At 47.2% G+C, this 15,412-nt stretch overlaps 1 long non-coding RNA gene across 2 annotated transcripts in view; it reads left to right on the top strand.

The window, feature by feature from the left end:
• Positions 1-7,289: 7,289 nt before the first annotated feature.
• LOC309792601 overlaps positions 7,290-15,412 on the top strand; it is an 83,673-nt gene continuing 75,550 nt past the window's right edge. Inside the window, exon 1 of one of the 2 annotated variants that reach the window (XR_014291740.1) lies at positions 7,290-7,771. This is a non-coding gene — a long non-coding RNA (uncharacterized lncRNA). Of the gene's footprint in view, positions 7,772-8,979; positions 9,016-15,412 lie in introns of those variants that run through there. The other variant, XR_014291741.1, reaches the window with a different exon arrangement.

The raw sequence follows: 15,412 nt of genomic DNA, 5'->3' as shown, positions 1-15,412 counted from the left end.
CTTCAGGCTGAAAGTCAGCTCTTCCAAAGTGACCCCTCAGCAAACACAGCAGGATTCCACTCCAGTGGGTGCCCTGGAGTCCACAACTCAGGGACTGAAGTGGATATCGGTGCCAGGGGCAGTGGGAGAGAATGGGGAGTGAGACGTTCGTGGTTGTGGAACTTTGGTTTTGCAAGATGAAAAGTCTTAGGAATGGTGGTGATGGCTCCACGAGAAAGTGAATAGATCTGATGCCTCAGAAACGTGCACTTAAAATGGTGAAGATGGTAAAGGGTATGTGACGTGTGTTTTATTTCACTTAAAATAAATTCTTAAAATAATGTCTTGTTCACTGTGATTCCATTTCGACTCCCCTTCATCACAGATGTCAGAGGCCCAGACACAGTCCCCTACCTTAGGGGCCATCACGGTACCCTCACATGGCACATGGGAGACCATTCTTAGGGGGGGCTAGTCTGTGCTCACCTGACCTCTGTCCAGGGGGACCCAGGCAGTGGTGACCCCCATAGATTAGACATATGATATGATATGTTATTAATATGATACCACCAAGCATTGTCACTCACCAGAACACAGAGCAGCAACCCACTCAAACATGCCTGACCTCACATGAATGTGAGAAGACTAAGAGAAGAAAAGGTACCACAGGTTAATCAGGTCAACACCCTTAATGCAGAGGTTGGAAATCTCAAAGGGGAAAAGACACGCTGCAGGCAAAGAGCACATATGGGCTCTCCCCGTACATGTGATCCTGACCCATGCAGATGTGGTGAGAGCCACACAGTCCCCACACCCTTTACCTGGGGTCGCACGTCCACACTCACCACGGTGACCCCACCTCCCTAGACCCTGCACCTAAAGTCACACGTTCTCTCTCAACAGGTGACCCCTCCTACCCAGACCTCTCCACCTGAGTCACATGTCCACAGTCCCAGGGTGAACCGCCCTCCCCAGACTCCCCCAACTGGGGCCACACGTGCACAGTCTCCAGGGTGACCTCACCTCCCCAGACCCTGCACCTGGGGTGACATGTCCCCTTGGTCAGGACACCATGGCTCTGCTGGTGGCTCCCCTCATGTGGAAACAAGCTGTGTTCCTGGGGCCTCCTGGGATGGGAGAATGTGGCAGGTGGGTCTCCTCTCCTCACACTTGTCCCAGAGAAGTCCTCCTCTTTTCAGTTTGATTCTGTTGATTTTACCTGTTTTTAAAGCTTTCATGCTAAAGTTGAACACACTACTTGGTTCTGGCAGGCTCAGTCCTTTCTTGTCTCACATGCTTGTTGAGATCACTCACAGGACAGCAGGGCTGAAAGCAGAGGGGCAGCTCTGGACGCTTCTGAGTAGGGACGGTAGAATGGAAGGAGAGCTCAGCAGCAGCCTCAGCTGTTACCCATCGGGCTTTTGCCCGATCTGCGTGCCCTGCGATCAATTCACCAGCTAAACCTGCCTCCCTACGCACCATGCACGTGCTGGTGAATTGGAATTATTGCCAGGTAGCCCTCCTGTGGATTCTCCATGAGCCCCAGGGAAGGTGAACCTTACAGGGATTAAGACTAAGGCCCCGACCAGAGCACTGACCCTTGGGAGGACCAAGTAACCACACTCAGAAGAGAGGCTGTTACTTAGAGAAGCCCACCTCAGTTCCAGACCCCAGACATTTAAGCACTCACCTTCAGATGCAGGCACAGAGCTTCCCAGTCCTGAGGCCAGGCCGGGTTTCTACCCAGGTTCCCATAGTCCTAGCGTACACAGAACATGGTCAGGCCTAAATCTTCTTCTTATAGACAACACATGGTCAGCTCTGAACATAATCAGTAGAAAGGACATGCAGAGGTCTAAATCTACCATGTAGACAGAACTTGACCATGTTTAAACTAGCTTAGGGCTGATCTCATAGGAGGTACAGATCACACACATGGGTCTCTCATCTTTGGACACCCACATCAGGAAACTGAACAAAATCTTTGTCATTAAACATTTCAACAGGCAAAACAGAAATGTTACCAGTTTCTCTGGCCACCTGATGGTCAGGATCCATGGGTGAGCCATGAACTTCTGAGAGTGCAGCCCCGTCTGCTGCCAGGACAGACAAGAAGTGGCCTGATTCCAGCCTCCCAAGCTTCCAGAAGGAGGCGGCCGCACTGGAACCCAGGCAGGACAGTCCTGCATGGTCCGGGCCGGGAGATCCGGTCTGTCCATTCCACTGGCCAATTCCGGGCGGGGCGCTCAGGGCCGCTGAGAGGTCCTGCTTCCCTGCAGCATGTGCATGTGCATGTGCGTGTGTGTGTGTGCGTGTGCGTGTGGGTGTGTGTAGAGGGGGCGGTGGCTGACGGCTCCCATGGCTCCCGTCCCGGGCACCGCGCTGTCTTCGAGGGGAGTCACAGGGAGAGGTAGGGGCACAGAAGCTGTTGGAGAGGAGAACCCACCGCGGAGCTCCTTGCACACTGGCTCGCCCCACCTGGTGACCCGCCTGCCCATCGTGGGCCGCATGTCACCCCCCAGCCCCCACCCCCGAGGGCAGGGCGCCTGCTCTTTCAAAAGGACAAGGTCTCACATGAAGGAGACCCAGTGGGGACTATCACGCCCCCACTCCTGATGCTGACTTTGGGAGAATGAACCCCCTTGACTGGGTGATGGGACACTGTGAGGAAAGAGGTGGTGGCCCCATCCAAGTCGGGGCCTGGCTGAGAGATGGGAACACAGGAGCCAAGTGCAGGGCCTGGAGGCCAGGCCAACAGGAGGGGCATCCCCAGCCTTGGCCGGCCTCTCCAACTGTGACATTGTAGCTTTAGGGGACCTGGGGCAGGTGACTGAATGTAATGGGTGTCTAAACTGGACCCTGAATGGGGCTTAAGGAAGGTGTGAAGGATGTTACTGAGACCGTGACAGTCATTGGAAGACAGACTCTGTGTCAGGACATCCTGCTCCATCCATTTAAATCCCTGAGATCTGTGACCTTTACGTGGCTACGCAGGATTGTTAGAGCAGCTGCGTGTGGATATATCTGCAAGTGGTTCCAGCAAACACACAGTTGTTCACACAGGCGGGCACAGCACACACACAAACATATGTAGGTGCACAGCACAAATATATTCACACACTAGTATATGAACACACATGCACGCATATGCCCATGCACACACTAACGTGAGCAAGTGCACACTAACGAACGTGTGCAAGTGCACATACCTATGCACATGCACAGCATAGGTATGCAAACAGGCACATGCACACGCATGTACATAGCACACACACAGGGAATAAAGTGAATCCATAAAGTGAGTCCGTAAAGCATTAAGTCCTGAACACAAGTGAAGCTGACATGTATTTTTCCCTTTTCTTAGCTTTGATGTTTTTCACAATAAAAAGTTTAAGGAAAAAGTTAATGGCAAATGACTTTTGATTCATAGGACTTTCTGACGTTATTCCACAAATATTATGACAGGAGAAATGAATGTAGATAGTACATGTGTCCACTAATGGATGAATGGAGAAGAAAAACATGGTCCATCAATACAAGGGAATGTTATTCAGCCTAAAAGGGAAGGCAATTCTGACACAGGCTGCAGCAGGGATGATCCTTGAGGGCATTGATGCTCAGTGATGTAAGCTAGACACAAACAAACAGTGCTTGATCCATTCATACGAGGCCCCTAGAGCAGTCGGAAACACAGAGACAGAAAGTAGGATGGTGAGTGCCAGGGGCTGAGGGAGGGACAATGGCGACTGAGTGTTTAATGGGGACTGTTTCAATTTTGCAGGATGAAAAAATTCTGGAGGACGATGGCGGTCAGGTTTGCACAACAGTGCGAATTACTTCTGGACCCTGAAATGTGCACTTAAAAACGGTTAAGATAGTAAAGTTTATGTTTTGTGTATTGGACCACAATTTTTAAAACTTTAAAAAAAAAACAACAGGAAGTAGTCCGTGAATAACACAAGATGCACAACTTCACTGACAACCGATGGATTAAAACCGTAAGAAAACTATTGTGCACACACCTACCAGAATGGCAGACATGAAGACACAGTATCAAATATCAGCAGGATGTGGAGCAATGGAAAGCCTGGTGCGCAGCGGGGGGTGCAACCACTTCTGAAACAATCGGGCCTCAGAGAGCGAAGTCCGTGCACACAGACCCACAGTGTTCCTCCTAGCTGAACACAACCCCCCCAGCCCTGCACCAGGACACACGGACATGGACTCTGCAGCCACAGGAGCCAAACCTGAGAGAACCTGAAGACCATCACAAGCAGATGCAGAAATGAACCATGCACGCTCCTATGAAGGAATATTCCACAGCAATGGAGTACATTTTGTTTAAAGGCAGTAAAACTATAAAAAATTATTTTTTTAAAAAAACTATATTCACAAGATTGGGGCTTCCCTGGTGGCGCAGTGGTTGAGAGTCCGCCTGCCGATGCAGGGGACACGGGTTCGTGCCCCGATCCCGGAAGATCCCACATGCCGCGGAGCGGCTGGGCCCGCGAGCCATGGCCGCGGAGCCTGTGTGTCCGGAGCCTGTGCTCCGCAACGGGAGAGGCCACAGCAGTGAGAGGCCCGCGTACAGCAAAAAAAAAAAAAAAAAAAAAAAAAAAACTATATTCACAAGATGAAAGAATCTATAATTCTGGTACCTAAGGATTGTCGAATGCTCCTAAAAATAGATTGTTGTGGAAACGTTTATTATAAGGAAATTAACATATTCTCTAGGAAGGACGGGGTGAATGGGCCTGCTACATTTACTACATTGAAGACATATACAGGTTTTGATTCTACTTCTGTTAACTCAAGTGGGGCTTCATTGGATTTCTGCTACCGCGGAGATAATCAAATTCTGGGTAGGGGTCAGGAGAAAACTAGTCATAGGCGTTCTCGTGTAATAATTACTGTTGAAAGTGTAAATGATCCATTTATCAGTACGACTGAGAATAGAATAACTGCTGCATTACTTCATATGAGGTTGTGTGTGCTACTGTCCCTAGGGCTCCAGTGAGTGAGTATTTTGAATGTGAAGCTCACCCAGATCTGAGAATGGAATAAATGGCTAGGTGTGATATGGCTAATATAAATAATATGCCAACATTTATATTAATTAGTGGGTAAGATATGGGAAGAGGAATTCATGTTTTGAGAGCCAGGGTTAAGGTTAGCATTGGGGCAATAATATATAAATTGATGATGTTGATGGACATAGTGGTTCTTTAATAAGTAATTTGTATGCCTCAGCAATGGTTTGTAATCATCCATGGGGGCTGAGGATTGTTGGCCCTTTCTGGATTTTTATATAGCCTAGGATTTTCCATTTAATTAATATGAGGAATGCTATGGTGAATTAAATTGGGTCATTTGTGAAAGAATGTTGATTATAAACATATTCTTAGGAAGAGGACTTGAACCAGTGCAGATAAAGGTTTCAGTTTTACATAATTACCGGGCTCTGCCACCTTAACAAACATGGTTCTACAGTAGGGTATGTATAAATTAATTGAATGTAGAGTATATCATCATTTAGTTTCCAGACATTTTGTAAAGTAAGCCGTAATGTTCTTGTCCTTTCCTACTGGAAGAAATCTGCAATAGACAGAAAGCAACCAGGATGACTCCAGTCTGAACTCAGATCACGTGAGACTTTAATCGTTGAACAATTAAAAGCAGTTATACCATTGAAATGTCGTGATCCAGCATCAAGGTCATAAACCATATTGCCGCTATGAACTCCAGAATACAATTACACTGTTATCCCTAGTAAAACTTGTTCTGTTGATCAGTGTTTTAGAAGAACAGGTGATAAAGCATTTTGACTAGTTGGTCTAAATTTTGATCACTCAGAGGTGGTTGCTTCTCCAAAAAATAAATGGCACACGGGCCCAAGGCGCACCAGCTTCAGTAGTTGTGGCACACAGGCTCAGTAGTTGTAGCCCACTGGCTTAGTTGCTCTGTGGCAAGTGGGATCTTCCCAGACCAGGGATCGAACCCGTGTCCCCTGCATTGGCAGGCGAATTCTTAACCACTTCATCACCAGGGAAGTCCTAGAATCACAGTCTCCCTTTTAGTATACCTTAAGCCCAAAGAATCCATGGAGAATTGTTACAGAAAATAAGACAATAAAATATTGTAAGGACTGTAACAGAAGCATATAGTACATGGTTCATATAGACACAACCCAAGCAGTTACAAAGTATATTAAAAGGGAGGCTGAAATTTTATTTTATTTATTATTTTTTTAACATCTTTATTGGAGTATAATTGCTTTACAATGATGTGTTATTTTCTGCTTTATAACAAAGTGAATCAGTTATACATATGCATATGTTCCCATATTTCTTCCCTCTTGCATCTCCCTCCCTCCCACCCTACCTATATCACCCCTCTAGGGGGTCACAAAGCATCGAGCTGCTCTCCCTGTGCTATGTGGCTGAGGGAGGCTGCAATTTTAAAGAATAAGATAAATTATACCCACAAACTCCCAATCTTTCCTGAAACGTTGCAATCTGGAACCCTATTGTAGGAAGCAGAAGATTCCAGGAGACATTCTACAAATGAAGGACTCTAAACCCTGTGGTTGGATAAGGAATTCTGGAAGGAAGGTATCCCCACCCGAGGAGAGCAGGTTCCTATACTTGTCTAACATCACATACCTGGACAGTTCCCACTGATCTTGGTCCAGGCATTGCCTGTCCTCTTGAGAGAAAACTAGGGCCATATCCTGGAATGTCAGCAGTCCCTGAAATTAAAAGTACACATACCGTGTGGCCACGGGAAGAGTTCATACTGTGACCCAAGAAGAAAAGAGCAAGTTAAGAGAACTGGTTTTAATTTAGAAGAGTGTCTTCAATTACCCACTAATATATATATATATATATATATATATATATTTTTTTTTTTTTTTTTTTTTTTTTTTACAAAGTAAGTTTCTCTATCTTATTTCTAACTACAAGAAAAGAGTGTGGCATGTGATCCACAAAACCAGTATAGAGACTGTACTTATCTGGAAAAGAAATGATAAAATGATGGTTTCAACACAGGCATATGCATTTTTGAGTGTTTTATTTATATCAAATTGGATAAAATGTGTGTATTTCTCAGACAGAAAAGACGCGTCGAGGTAGAAATGTACCTTTCAACTATTCATGTGTACACAAGTACACTGGGGAGACTGTAAAAGTTCAGATTGTGATTCAGTAGGTCCGGTGGGCCTGAGTTCTATTTTTTTAACAAGCTCATTTTTAACTAGTGATGCCACAGTCTCTGATTCATTAACGACAATTGTGAATAGCAGAGACATAATTAGAAAGGTAAAAATTCATATTTAATTTTGAACTTAAAGTGTTTTATGGATTTTACACCTTTAATAGGATAGTAAGCACAGCAGCAACAATCATTTGTGAATATTTACTATAGACCGTGTATCTTTCTAACTTTGTAGTGTAGGACTCCAGGAAAAATGCCTGGGCTGCGGTCACAGTGGGCGGGGCCCTCAGGCCGGGCCGCCCCTCCAGGACCCCCGACGGGGCCCTGCGCTCCTGGCGGCTCCCTCCCCCGGCGCCTCCGTCCCTCCCAGAAGGCCTCGGGGCAGAGCGGTCCCACCCGCTGCGCCCAGAACGGAGCCCGCGTTTCCGCAGAGCTGGAGCTCCCGGCTCGGGGTCTCTTCCCTCCGCCTTCACGGAACTGTCCCGGAGCCCGCGGCGAGGGCGGCCTCACTGACGCTGCCGGCTCTGGAGGGGCCCCGGAGGCCGAAGCCGCGACAGTCGTGCGGACGGCGGGTCGGGTAAGTGGGCGCCGACCCTCCGCCTGGTACGGTGCCCTGGCGGCAGCGCAAGACCAGCTTCTGAGGGGCAGGGTTTCGCTTCCACCCGCCGCTGCTGTGCAGAAAGGGCGGCCCCCAGCGTCTGGTCCCGGGAACTTCGGTCCCTCCTCTCGCCCCTGCCCTCGGCCTGGCTCGCGGGGCCTGGGGGGCGTGGGGAGGGGGTCGGCCTGAGTGTCCTGAGGGGAAACGGGGCAAGGGAGGCGCAGGGCCCGGCTGCAGCGTCAGCGCGCCTCCCCCCGACTCCGGGGAAAGCGGCTAAAAACTCCTCCCGAGGCTCGTAAGGCCCTTATTCAGCGGAGTCCCTCTGCCCTCCTTCCTCACTGAGCTAAAGGACCGGGGGGAGGGGACAGGGCAGGACACTGGCGCAGGTAATGGGGACTATCAGCAGGTGATTGTTAACTAAGGCAAACCGGCTCTCCCAACGTGAGGAATGCAGCGCTTTCCTTTGTTTGCGGAGATGCCAGAGGCTGGGCCCACTGAATTCCTTCCTTTCATATGCACCTCAGCGCTCTGGGCCTGCATTCTGTATTTGCATATCCTGAGATCCTCAGGGCTCGCGGCTCACACTGGAGGGCTGCAAGGGCTGATGACTGTGATATCCTTTGTTTACTGAGATGGCAAGAAATATTCCATTTCTCACCGGCTTGAGGGGCACAGAGTGAAAAGGGTAGGAGAATCTCACTCGGCATGTACTTCGGTTTACACGTAGATAATATGTACACTTAACTGTGCTACTGGAGGTTCTCAAGTGTGATCAACTTGTACCACTGCCCTCTATGGATTAACTTCATGAATATCATAAGATACATGCCTATAGAATTGACTTAATCCATTTAAATAGGATAATGGTCTTTAAAGGAAACATAATTGAAATATGACAACAAACCCCTTACCACTAAAGGCTGGGTCTGGAGCAACCTAAATAAATGTTCCATTGTTAAAATATTGAAAGATGTCTTCAATAGAAATATCAACAAAAATGACAAATGATGAGGGCAGCAGAATGTTGAAATGTTCTATCTTTATCATTAAAGTGGCAGAACATCATGTATTAGTAGGCGCTGGGGGCAGAAGATGCCTGATTTTATACCTTTGTCATATTTGTACAGTTGTTTCAACAAGTAACTTAAAGACCAAATGGAAAAAAAGGAGGTTTGTGCCTGAGATATGTTGATGTGAAACCAGGGATGGCCACCTTGTCCCAGGTGAGTTAAGTTTACCTGGCAGGTAGACCCCAGAGCTCCTGAGAAGCAAGGGTTGGAATTTTTCTGCTGGGTGCCCCTTAGGTTCTGTGACTTGACTGATTGTGAGTCATGTTTCGGGAAAGACCTGATCACAGGAAAAGGGTGGGGAAGAGTGATTTGGGGAGCAGCTAACAACATGCATCATGGCTCATGGCTTGAATGAATTTTAAACAAACAGGAAAACAAATACTTCTTATGGAATCAGAGAATGTCCAGCCGGACAATCCCAGAAAATGAGGAACACCCATCCCATTTTCCAGATGAGAAAACAGAGGCCCAGCAAGGTGAAATCCCTCACCCAAGTTGCACCCGTCTCTCCTCCCCACTACATGGTTCATGAAAGCACGACTTTTCCTGTCGTGATCACTGCTGAACCCCAAAAAGGACCAGGCATCTAGCCGCTGCTCCAGAAATTTTGGTTGACTGTAGGAACAATGCTATTTCTTTCTTTCTCACTCTTATTCAGGATTGTGCCAAGAACTCCCCAGGCTGCAATGTAATTCGATAAATGTAAATATTAATTGAGTTTTGTTGTGATGAGGACTTAGGCTTTGGAGGCAACAGACTTGGTTCAGATCTTGGTTCTGCCACTCAATAGCTGTTTGGCTTTGGGAAAATTACTAAACCTCTCTGAGCTTATTTCCTCCTTTGTAAAGTGGGGATAAATGTATCTGAGCCAGCAGAGCACCTGCATGAGAGATGTGCACTAAATATTGGTCTTTCTCACTCTCCCACGCCATCTCTGTGCTTCCCAGAGAAGTTGTACAGAAGGATATAGTACTTTTTTAAATTAATTAATTAATTAATTGATTTTTGGCTGTGTTGGGTCTTCGTTGCTGTGCGCGGGCTTTCTCCAGTTGCGGCGAGCGGGGGCTACTCTTTGTTGTGGTGCGCGGGCTTCTCATTGCAGTGGCTTCTCTTGCTGCGCTGGTTGTGGAACACCGGCTCTAGGCACACGGGCTTCAGTAGTTGTGGCCTGCAGGTTCACTAGTTGTGGCGCATGGGCATAGCTGCTCCGCAGCATGTGAGATCTTCCCTGACCAGGGCTCGAACCCATGTCCCCTGCGTTGGCAGGCATATTCTTAACCACTGCGCCACCAGGGAAGTCCAATATAGTACTTTATAAAGAGGGGTTTTAATTGATTTCAGATAGTGCACATGTTTCTTGTAGAAAAGATTTTTCCACTATAGAAACATTAACATGCAATACCACTACAAATGCGGTATTCTATGGGTTAGATATTATCAGTACATTTTATAAGTAATTGGGCAAAGGCCAAAGCACTAGGTACTGGGGAGTAAGAAGTCTCAAGTCTGGGGTGCCCCCCCACCCCAATTTCAAGAGCAGGGTGTGTTTTTCAAATCCATATTTCATCTGGTCTTTGTTTCTCATCCATCCTCTGTGTCTGCCTTTCTCAAGAAGGCTCAGATCCTCCACTTTCACACACCCCCGGCTGGCTGTGCCCCAGCTCCCGTCCTGGAACCTCTGCACGCATGGGTGTGCCTGCTCTCCCTGGGCCTCGCCAGCTTTGCCAGGGAGCTGCTGTACCGTGCACTGGTAGCTGTACCCCAGGGTGCCTGGACCCTTCTGGTACGTGAAGTGCACCCTCATCACCATGAGGGCACGCCCACCCCCTTACCTTATATCCTGCCTCTAAGCCAGGCTTGGGGGTGACTAGTGTGCCTTCAGCTATGTGAGGTGCTGGGATCAAAGTGAAGTTCCCAACTTTTGAAGTTGCAGGCTCGAGGGGCACACAGTGATTTAAAGTCGGGTCACCTGACTTAAAGGGGGGGCTGGTTGCTTTAAAGCCAGGGCAGCTGGCTTAAACCCTGCGTCCCTCCGCTGCAGGACGAGACCAACTTGGCGGTGCTCGGGTTTGCTCCAAGCCGGCACTGCTGTGCAGGAAGAGCTTCCAGGAGTGCCTTAGCGCGGGGGGACTTGGTCCGTTGTCTTGCCGCTGCCCTCAGAGCGGGACCACCTGCTCTTCTGGAGGAGAATCAGGGAGGGGGAAGTGCAGAGTCCCGGCTGGAGTTGCGGCACCCCTTGTCTGATGGCAGGGAAGGGGGGACGGGGCTGTGTGGTGTCCTGGGGCTGGACTCACCAGGTCGACTCAGCCTCTCAGCCTCCTAACCTCACCCCACACACCCCACAAGAGTCTCCAATAATATGTAATTGTGCCTTAGGTTCTCGGTCTTCAAACTCATACCCAGGCTCCCAGGTCCCTTGATTTAGCCAATTCCTCTGTGCTCTTTCTTCTATTAGATACAGTCCCAGAGGGAGGGGCTGGGGGATGGGACTGGAGGGACCCCGGCAGCACTGGCCTAGGCTGACTAAAGAGATCCAGGGCCTGCGCTCTCACACATGTGCGAGGACCCTTAAGACGCAATCGAGGGGGCCAGTTAGAGGCAGTCCTTGTTGCCTCAGGTGAGTATGGATCACCGTCGGGTGGGGAGCATGCTGACCCCTGAGAAGTACTGTTAGAAGGATGTGTTCCTCCCTCGGCTTCAAGGACGTGGGTGGGCTTCAGGGCTCCATTTCCCCTCCAGACCTCCAGGGCTGACTGCACCCCAGCGGCCTTGCAGACCTGGCTTCCTGTCCCAGAACTTGCCAGGCTCCAGGAAGAATCCAGACTGCAGAGATGGTGCTTGAGCGCTCCAGCTTAAGAAGTGCTGTCCCTGGGGACCCAACAGTGGAGGGAGGAAGGGTGAAGGGAGTAGGGGGGTGGGGTTGGGAGGGGTGGCTGCCCTGGGAGACGTTGAGATAGAAATATCGCCCCCCACACCCCCTGCCCCCTGCAACTGACTGACCCACTGATGCCATAGGATCTCAGGCCCTTTTAGTCAGAGATGCCTCGGTTTCTTTACTCCTGCGTTCAAAACTATGCAAAACCAACTCTTCATCCTCTTGCTGCCTGGCCAGGACTTGTAAAGCACTGTTCTTTTGGAGCACTCGTTCCCTAAACTGCAGTTTGGAGCTGTCCCAGCTATTTAAAGGTGTTCTCCTTAAACTGAGACTAAATCCTACTCTTTTGGAAAAACGCCCTGCACTTCCGAGGAGATCATGTTTTCTGCCCATTCCTTCCTTCTACTTCCCTCTTAAGAAGCCCTGTGCTCAAAGGGCTTGGTGACTTATTTTTTGCTTGATGTCAAAAAGAAACCTTCCCCATGCACCGCAAAAATCTTTCCTGGAGCATAGGTGTTTCAAAGCCATGACCGTGTTTTGCAGTCAGTATACACTGGGTAGACTGCCTAGCAGTCCCTCCAAGAGCCAGAGGTGAGCGTAATCAACGCATCTGATTGGATGCCCTTCAAGTTTAGGAAGGTCCCATTCTTATGCCCCAGCAGATAAGACAGGGCCCTGGATGGCTGTGGCTGTGATTAGATAACTTCTGATGATTTTATTTCCCTTACTGAGCTGCTGCTTCTAGGTTAAATTCATTTTATTACCTGTCTTTTTTTTTTTTTTTTTTTTTTTTTTTTTTTTGCGGTACGCGGGCCGCTCACTGTTGTGGTTTCTCTCATCGTGGAGCACAGGCTCCGGACGCACAGGCTCAGCGGCCATGGCTCATGGGCCTAGCCGCTCCGCGGCATGTGGGATCCTCCCGTACTGGGGCACGAACCCGTGTCCCCCGCATTGCAGGCGGACTCTCAACCACTGCGCCGCCAGAGAAGCCCTACCTGTACATTTTTAAAGAAAGACTGAAAAAGTCACTGTAATAGGTCAGGAGTCTGAGCTCAGGGTTAGTCAAAGGTACTCACAGGGAGGAAGGTGGATAAACATAGGTGCGTAAAATAGGAGGGTTGGCAAGTACAGCCAGGACGACCGGGTTCACCGTGCGCACTAATAAAGGCCAGAATCTCCTCATTTATCTCTGGTGGGAAGTTCTGATGGTTTCTCAGGATCAAACTCAAATCATATTCAAACTAGGGGGCTTCCCAGAAGGCGCTGAAGCACCGGCAGAGCCCACCTGCGCTCCCACCTTGGCACTCCAGGATCAGAGTTGGGTTTGGAGATGGGGTTGCTGTAACCCCAAGGAGGTGAGCAGAGAGGAGGAGTTGATTACCGGTCTCCTCTGACTCTCTGGCCCAAATTGCCTGGCTTCACGGGGGGGGCAGAGTTTTGCTTTGAGCAACTTATGGGGCACTTCCAGACTGGTGGGGTTGCCCAGTGGCCCGACAGTCTGACAGGCTGGCTGCAGTGTGACCGCCCTTTGTTTCTTCAGAATCTGTTCATCAGGAGGTGCATGGTTGCGGAAGCCCATTCACCGCCCCCCCCAAGGGTGATGGCACCTTCCCTGGCTGTACCCTATGATCACCAGGTACTTGAAATGAATGCAAGGTTTTTGACTTCAAGGAAGAGCTCACATAACCCCTTCTGCCTCATAATGTGTGGGATTTACTATAATGGAAGGACATTATAAAGAACAGGTAGAAAACTCACCTGTTGGTCTCCATGTAGGAGTTTATTTTGCATGAATCTCTCCTACATGAGTAGAGAGCAGAGGTTTATTTTTGTTCCCGTGTGTGTAGTTGTGGCAGAGGACATAGGTATGGTGGTTTGAAGCCCTCAAAGAAATATTCTCAGAATTCTCAAGACTTCTCTTGATTGGAACCGAAAGAGACCTGGAAAAGGAGGAAAAGCAAAGGAGGAGGGAGAACGAATGGCTGTTTCTCGGTAAATTCACCTTCCTGGTTGATTTTTCTGTCTTCTCATTTCTTTTAACTTCTATGTATGTCTAATGGAATGATGTAGAAAGGCTGATTTTTATGCTTTAAAAGATTTTACATCACAAAGAAACTAGAAGTGGCTAACAGAACTTATTCACATCAATGTTACATAGAGACTTTGATATTAAATTTGTATACTAAAATGGGTTAATCCAAATTTTCTCTTTCTTTTTGAGTGAACATTTGTAACATATTTTTGTAGATAATAATTTATCCTAGACATACAAAAGTGTGAGAATGGGTACCATTTTTCACCACTTAAATGATTTCTTTTAAATGAATAGATCGTACACTTTAAAGGCCAGTGTTGTGTCTTACATGTTGTTTTTTAATTCCTTGATTTCCAAAACTTGTGTTTATTTAATTGATTTCTATCTAATAATCTGTCTCCCCTTTATTGTTTCTTACTTTATATTTTATTGATCTATAGTTAATTTACATTATTATATTAGTTTCAGAGGTACAACATGGTGACTCATAAATGTTTAGGTTCTTCTCCATTTATACTTATTATAAAAGAGTGGCTCTATTCCCCATGCTATGCAGAACGTCACTGTAGATGATTGATTTTATACATAGTGGATTCTTCCTCAGAACCTCCTACCACTATTTTGCTCCTCCGCCCTGTCTCTCCCTGCTGGTAACCACTAGTCTGTTCTTTAATCTGTGAGTCTGTTTCATTGTTGTTGTTGTATTCAATGTTTTAGATGCCACGTGTAAGTGATAACCTACCAGCCTTGTTTCCTCTGCGGCTTATTTTACTAAGCATAATACCCTCCAAGTCCATCCATGTTCTTGCAAATAGCAACATTTCATTTTTTGCTGAAGTCATCATAAATATCATTTTTTTATCCCCTAACCTACTGATGAACACTTAGTTTGACTCTATATCTTGGCTATGGCAAATAACACTGTTATGAACATTGGTGTGCAGTTATTTTTTTTTTAAATAGTGTTTTTGTTTTCTTCTGATATACCCAAGAGGGAAATTGCTGGATATTATGGTAGTTCTATTTTTAGTTTTTTGTGGAACCTCCATTCTTCTTTCCACTGTAGCTGCACTACTTCACATTCACATCAAGAGTTTACAAGAGTTTCCCTTTCTCCACATCCTCACTAACCTTTGTTATTTGTGACCTTTTTGATGACAGCTATTCTGACAAGACTGAGGTGATATATCTCATAGTTTTGATTTGCATTTTATTGCCGATTAGCTATGTTTAGCATCTTTGTGCATTCTGGCTGTCTATCTGTATTTTTTCCTTGGAAAAATGTCTATTTAGGTCTTCTCATTTTTAAAAAAAATATTTTGGGTGCAGTTCTGATATTGAGTTTTATGTGCTGTTTCTGTAGTTTAGATATGAACCCTTGCTTGGTCATCTTTTTGGTGTTAACCTCTTATCATGTGCAAATGTTGTCTCTCCTTCAGCAGGTTGTCTTTTCATTTTGTCTTTGGTTTCCTTTGCTGTGCAAAATCTTTTAAGTTTAGTGAAGTCCCATTTGTTTATTTTTGCTTTTGTTTCATTTGCCTTAGTAGACTGAACGCAAAACTGTTGCTATCATTTATGTTGAAGAATGTTCTGTATTTTCCTCTCGGGGTTTTGTGGTCCTACATTTAGGTCTTTATTCA

This window comes from Mesoplodon mirus (assembly GCF_964341445.2).
Source record: "Mesoplodon mirus genome assembly, chromosome: 17".
Classification (NCBI taxonomy): Eukaryota; Metazoa; Chordata; class Mammalia; order Artiodactyla; family Ziphiidae; genus Mesoplodon; species Mesoplodon mirus.
This window is presented reverse-complemented; position numbering and strand designations above follow the sequence as displayed.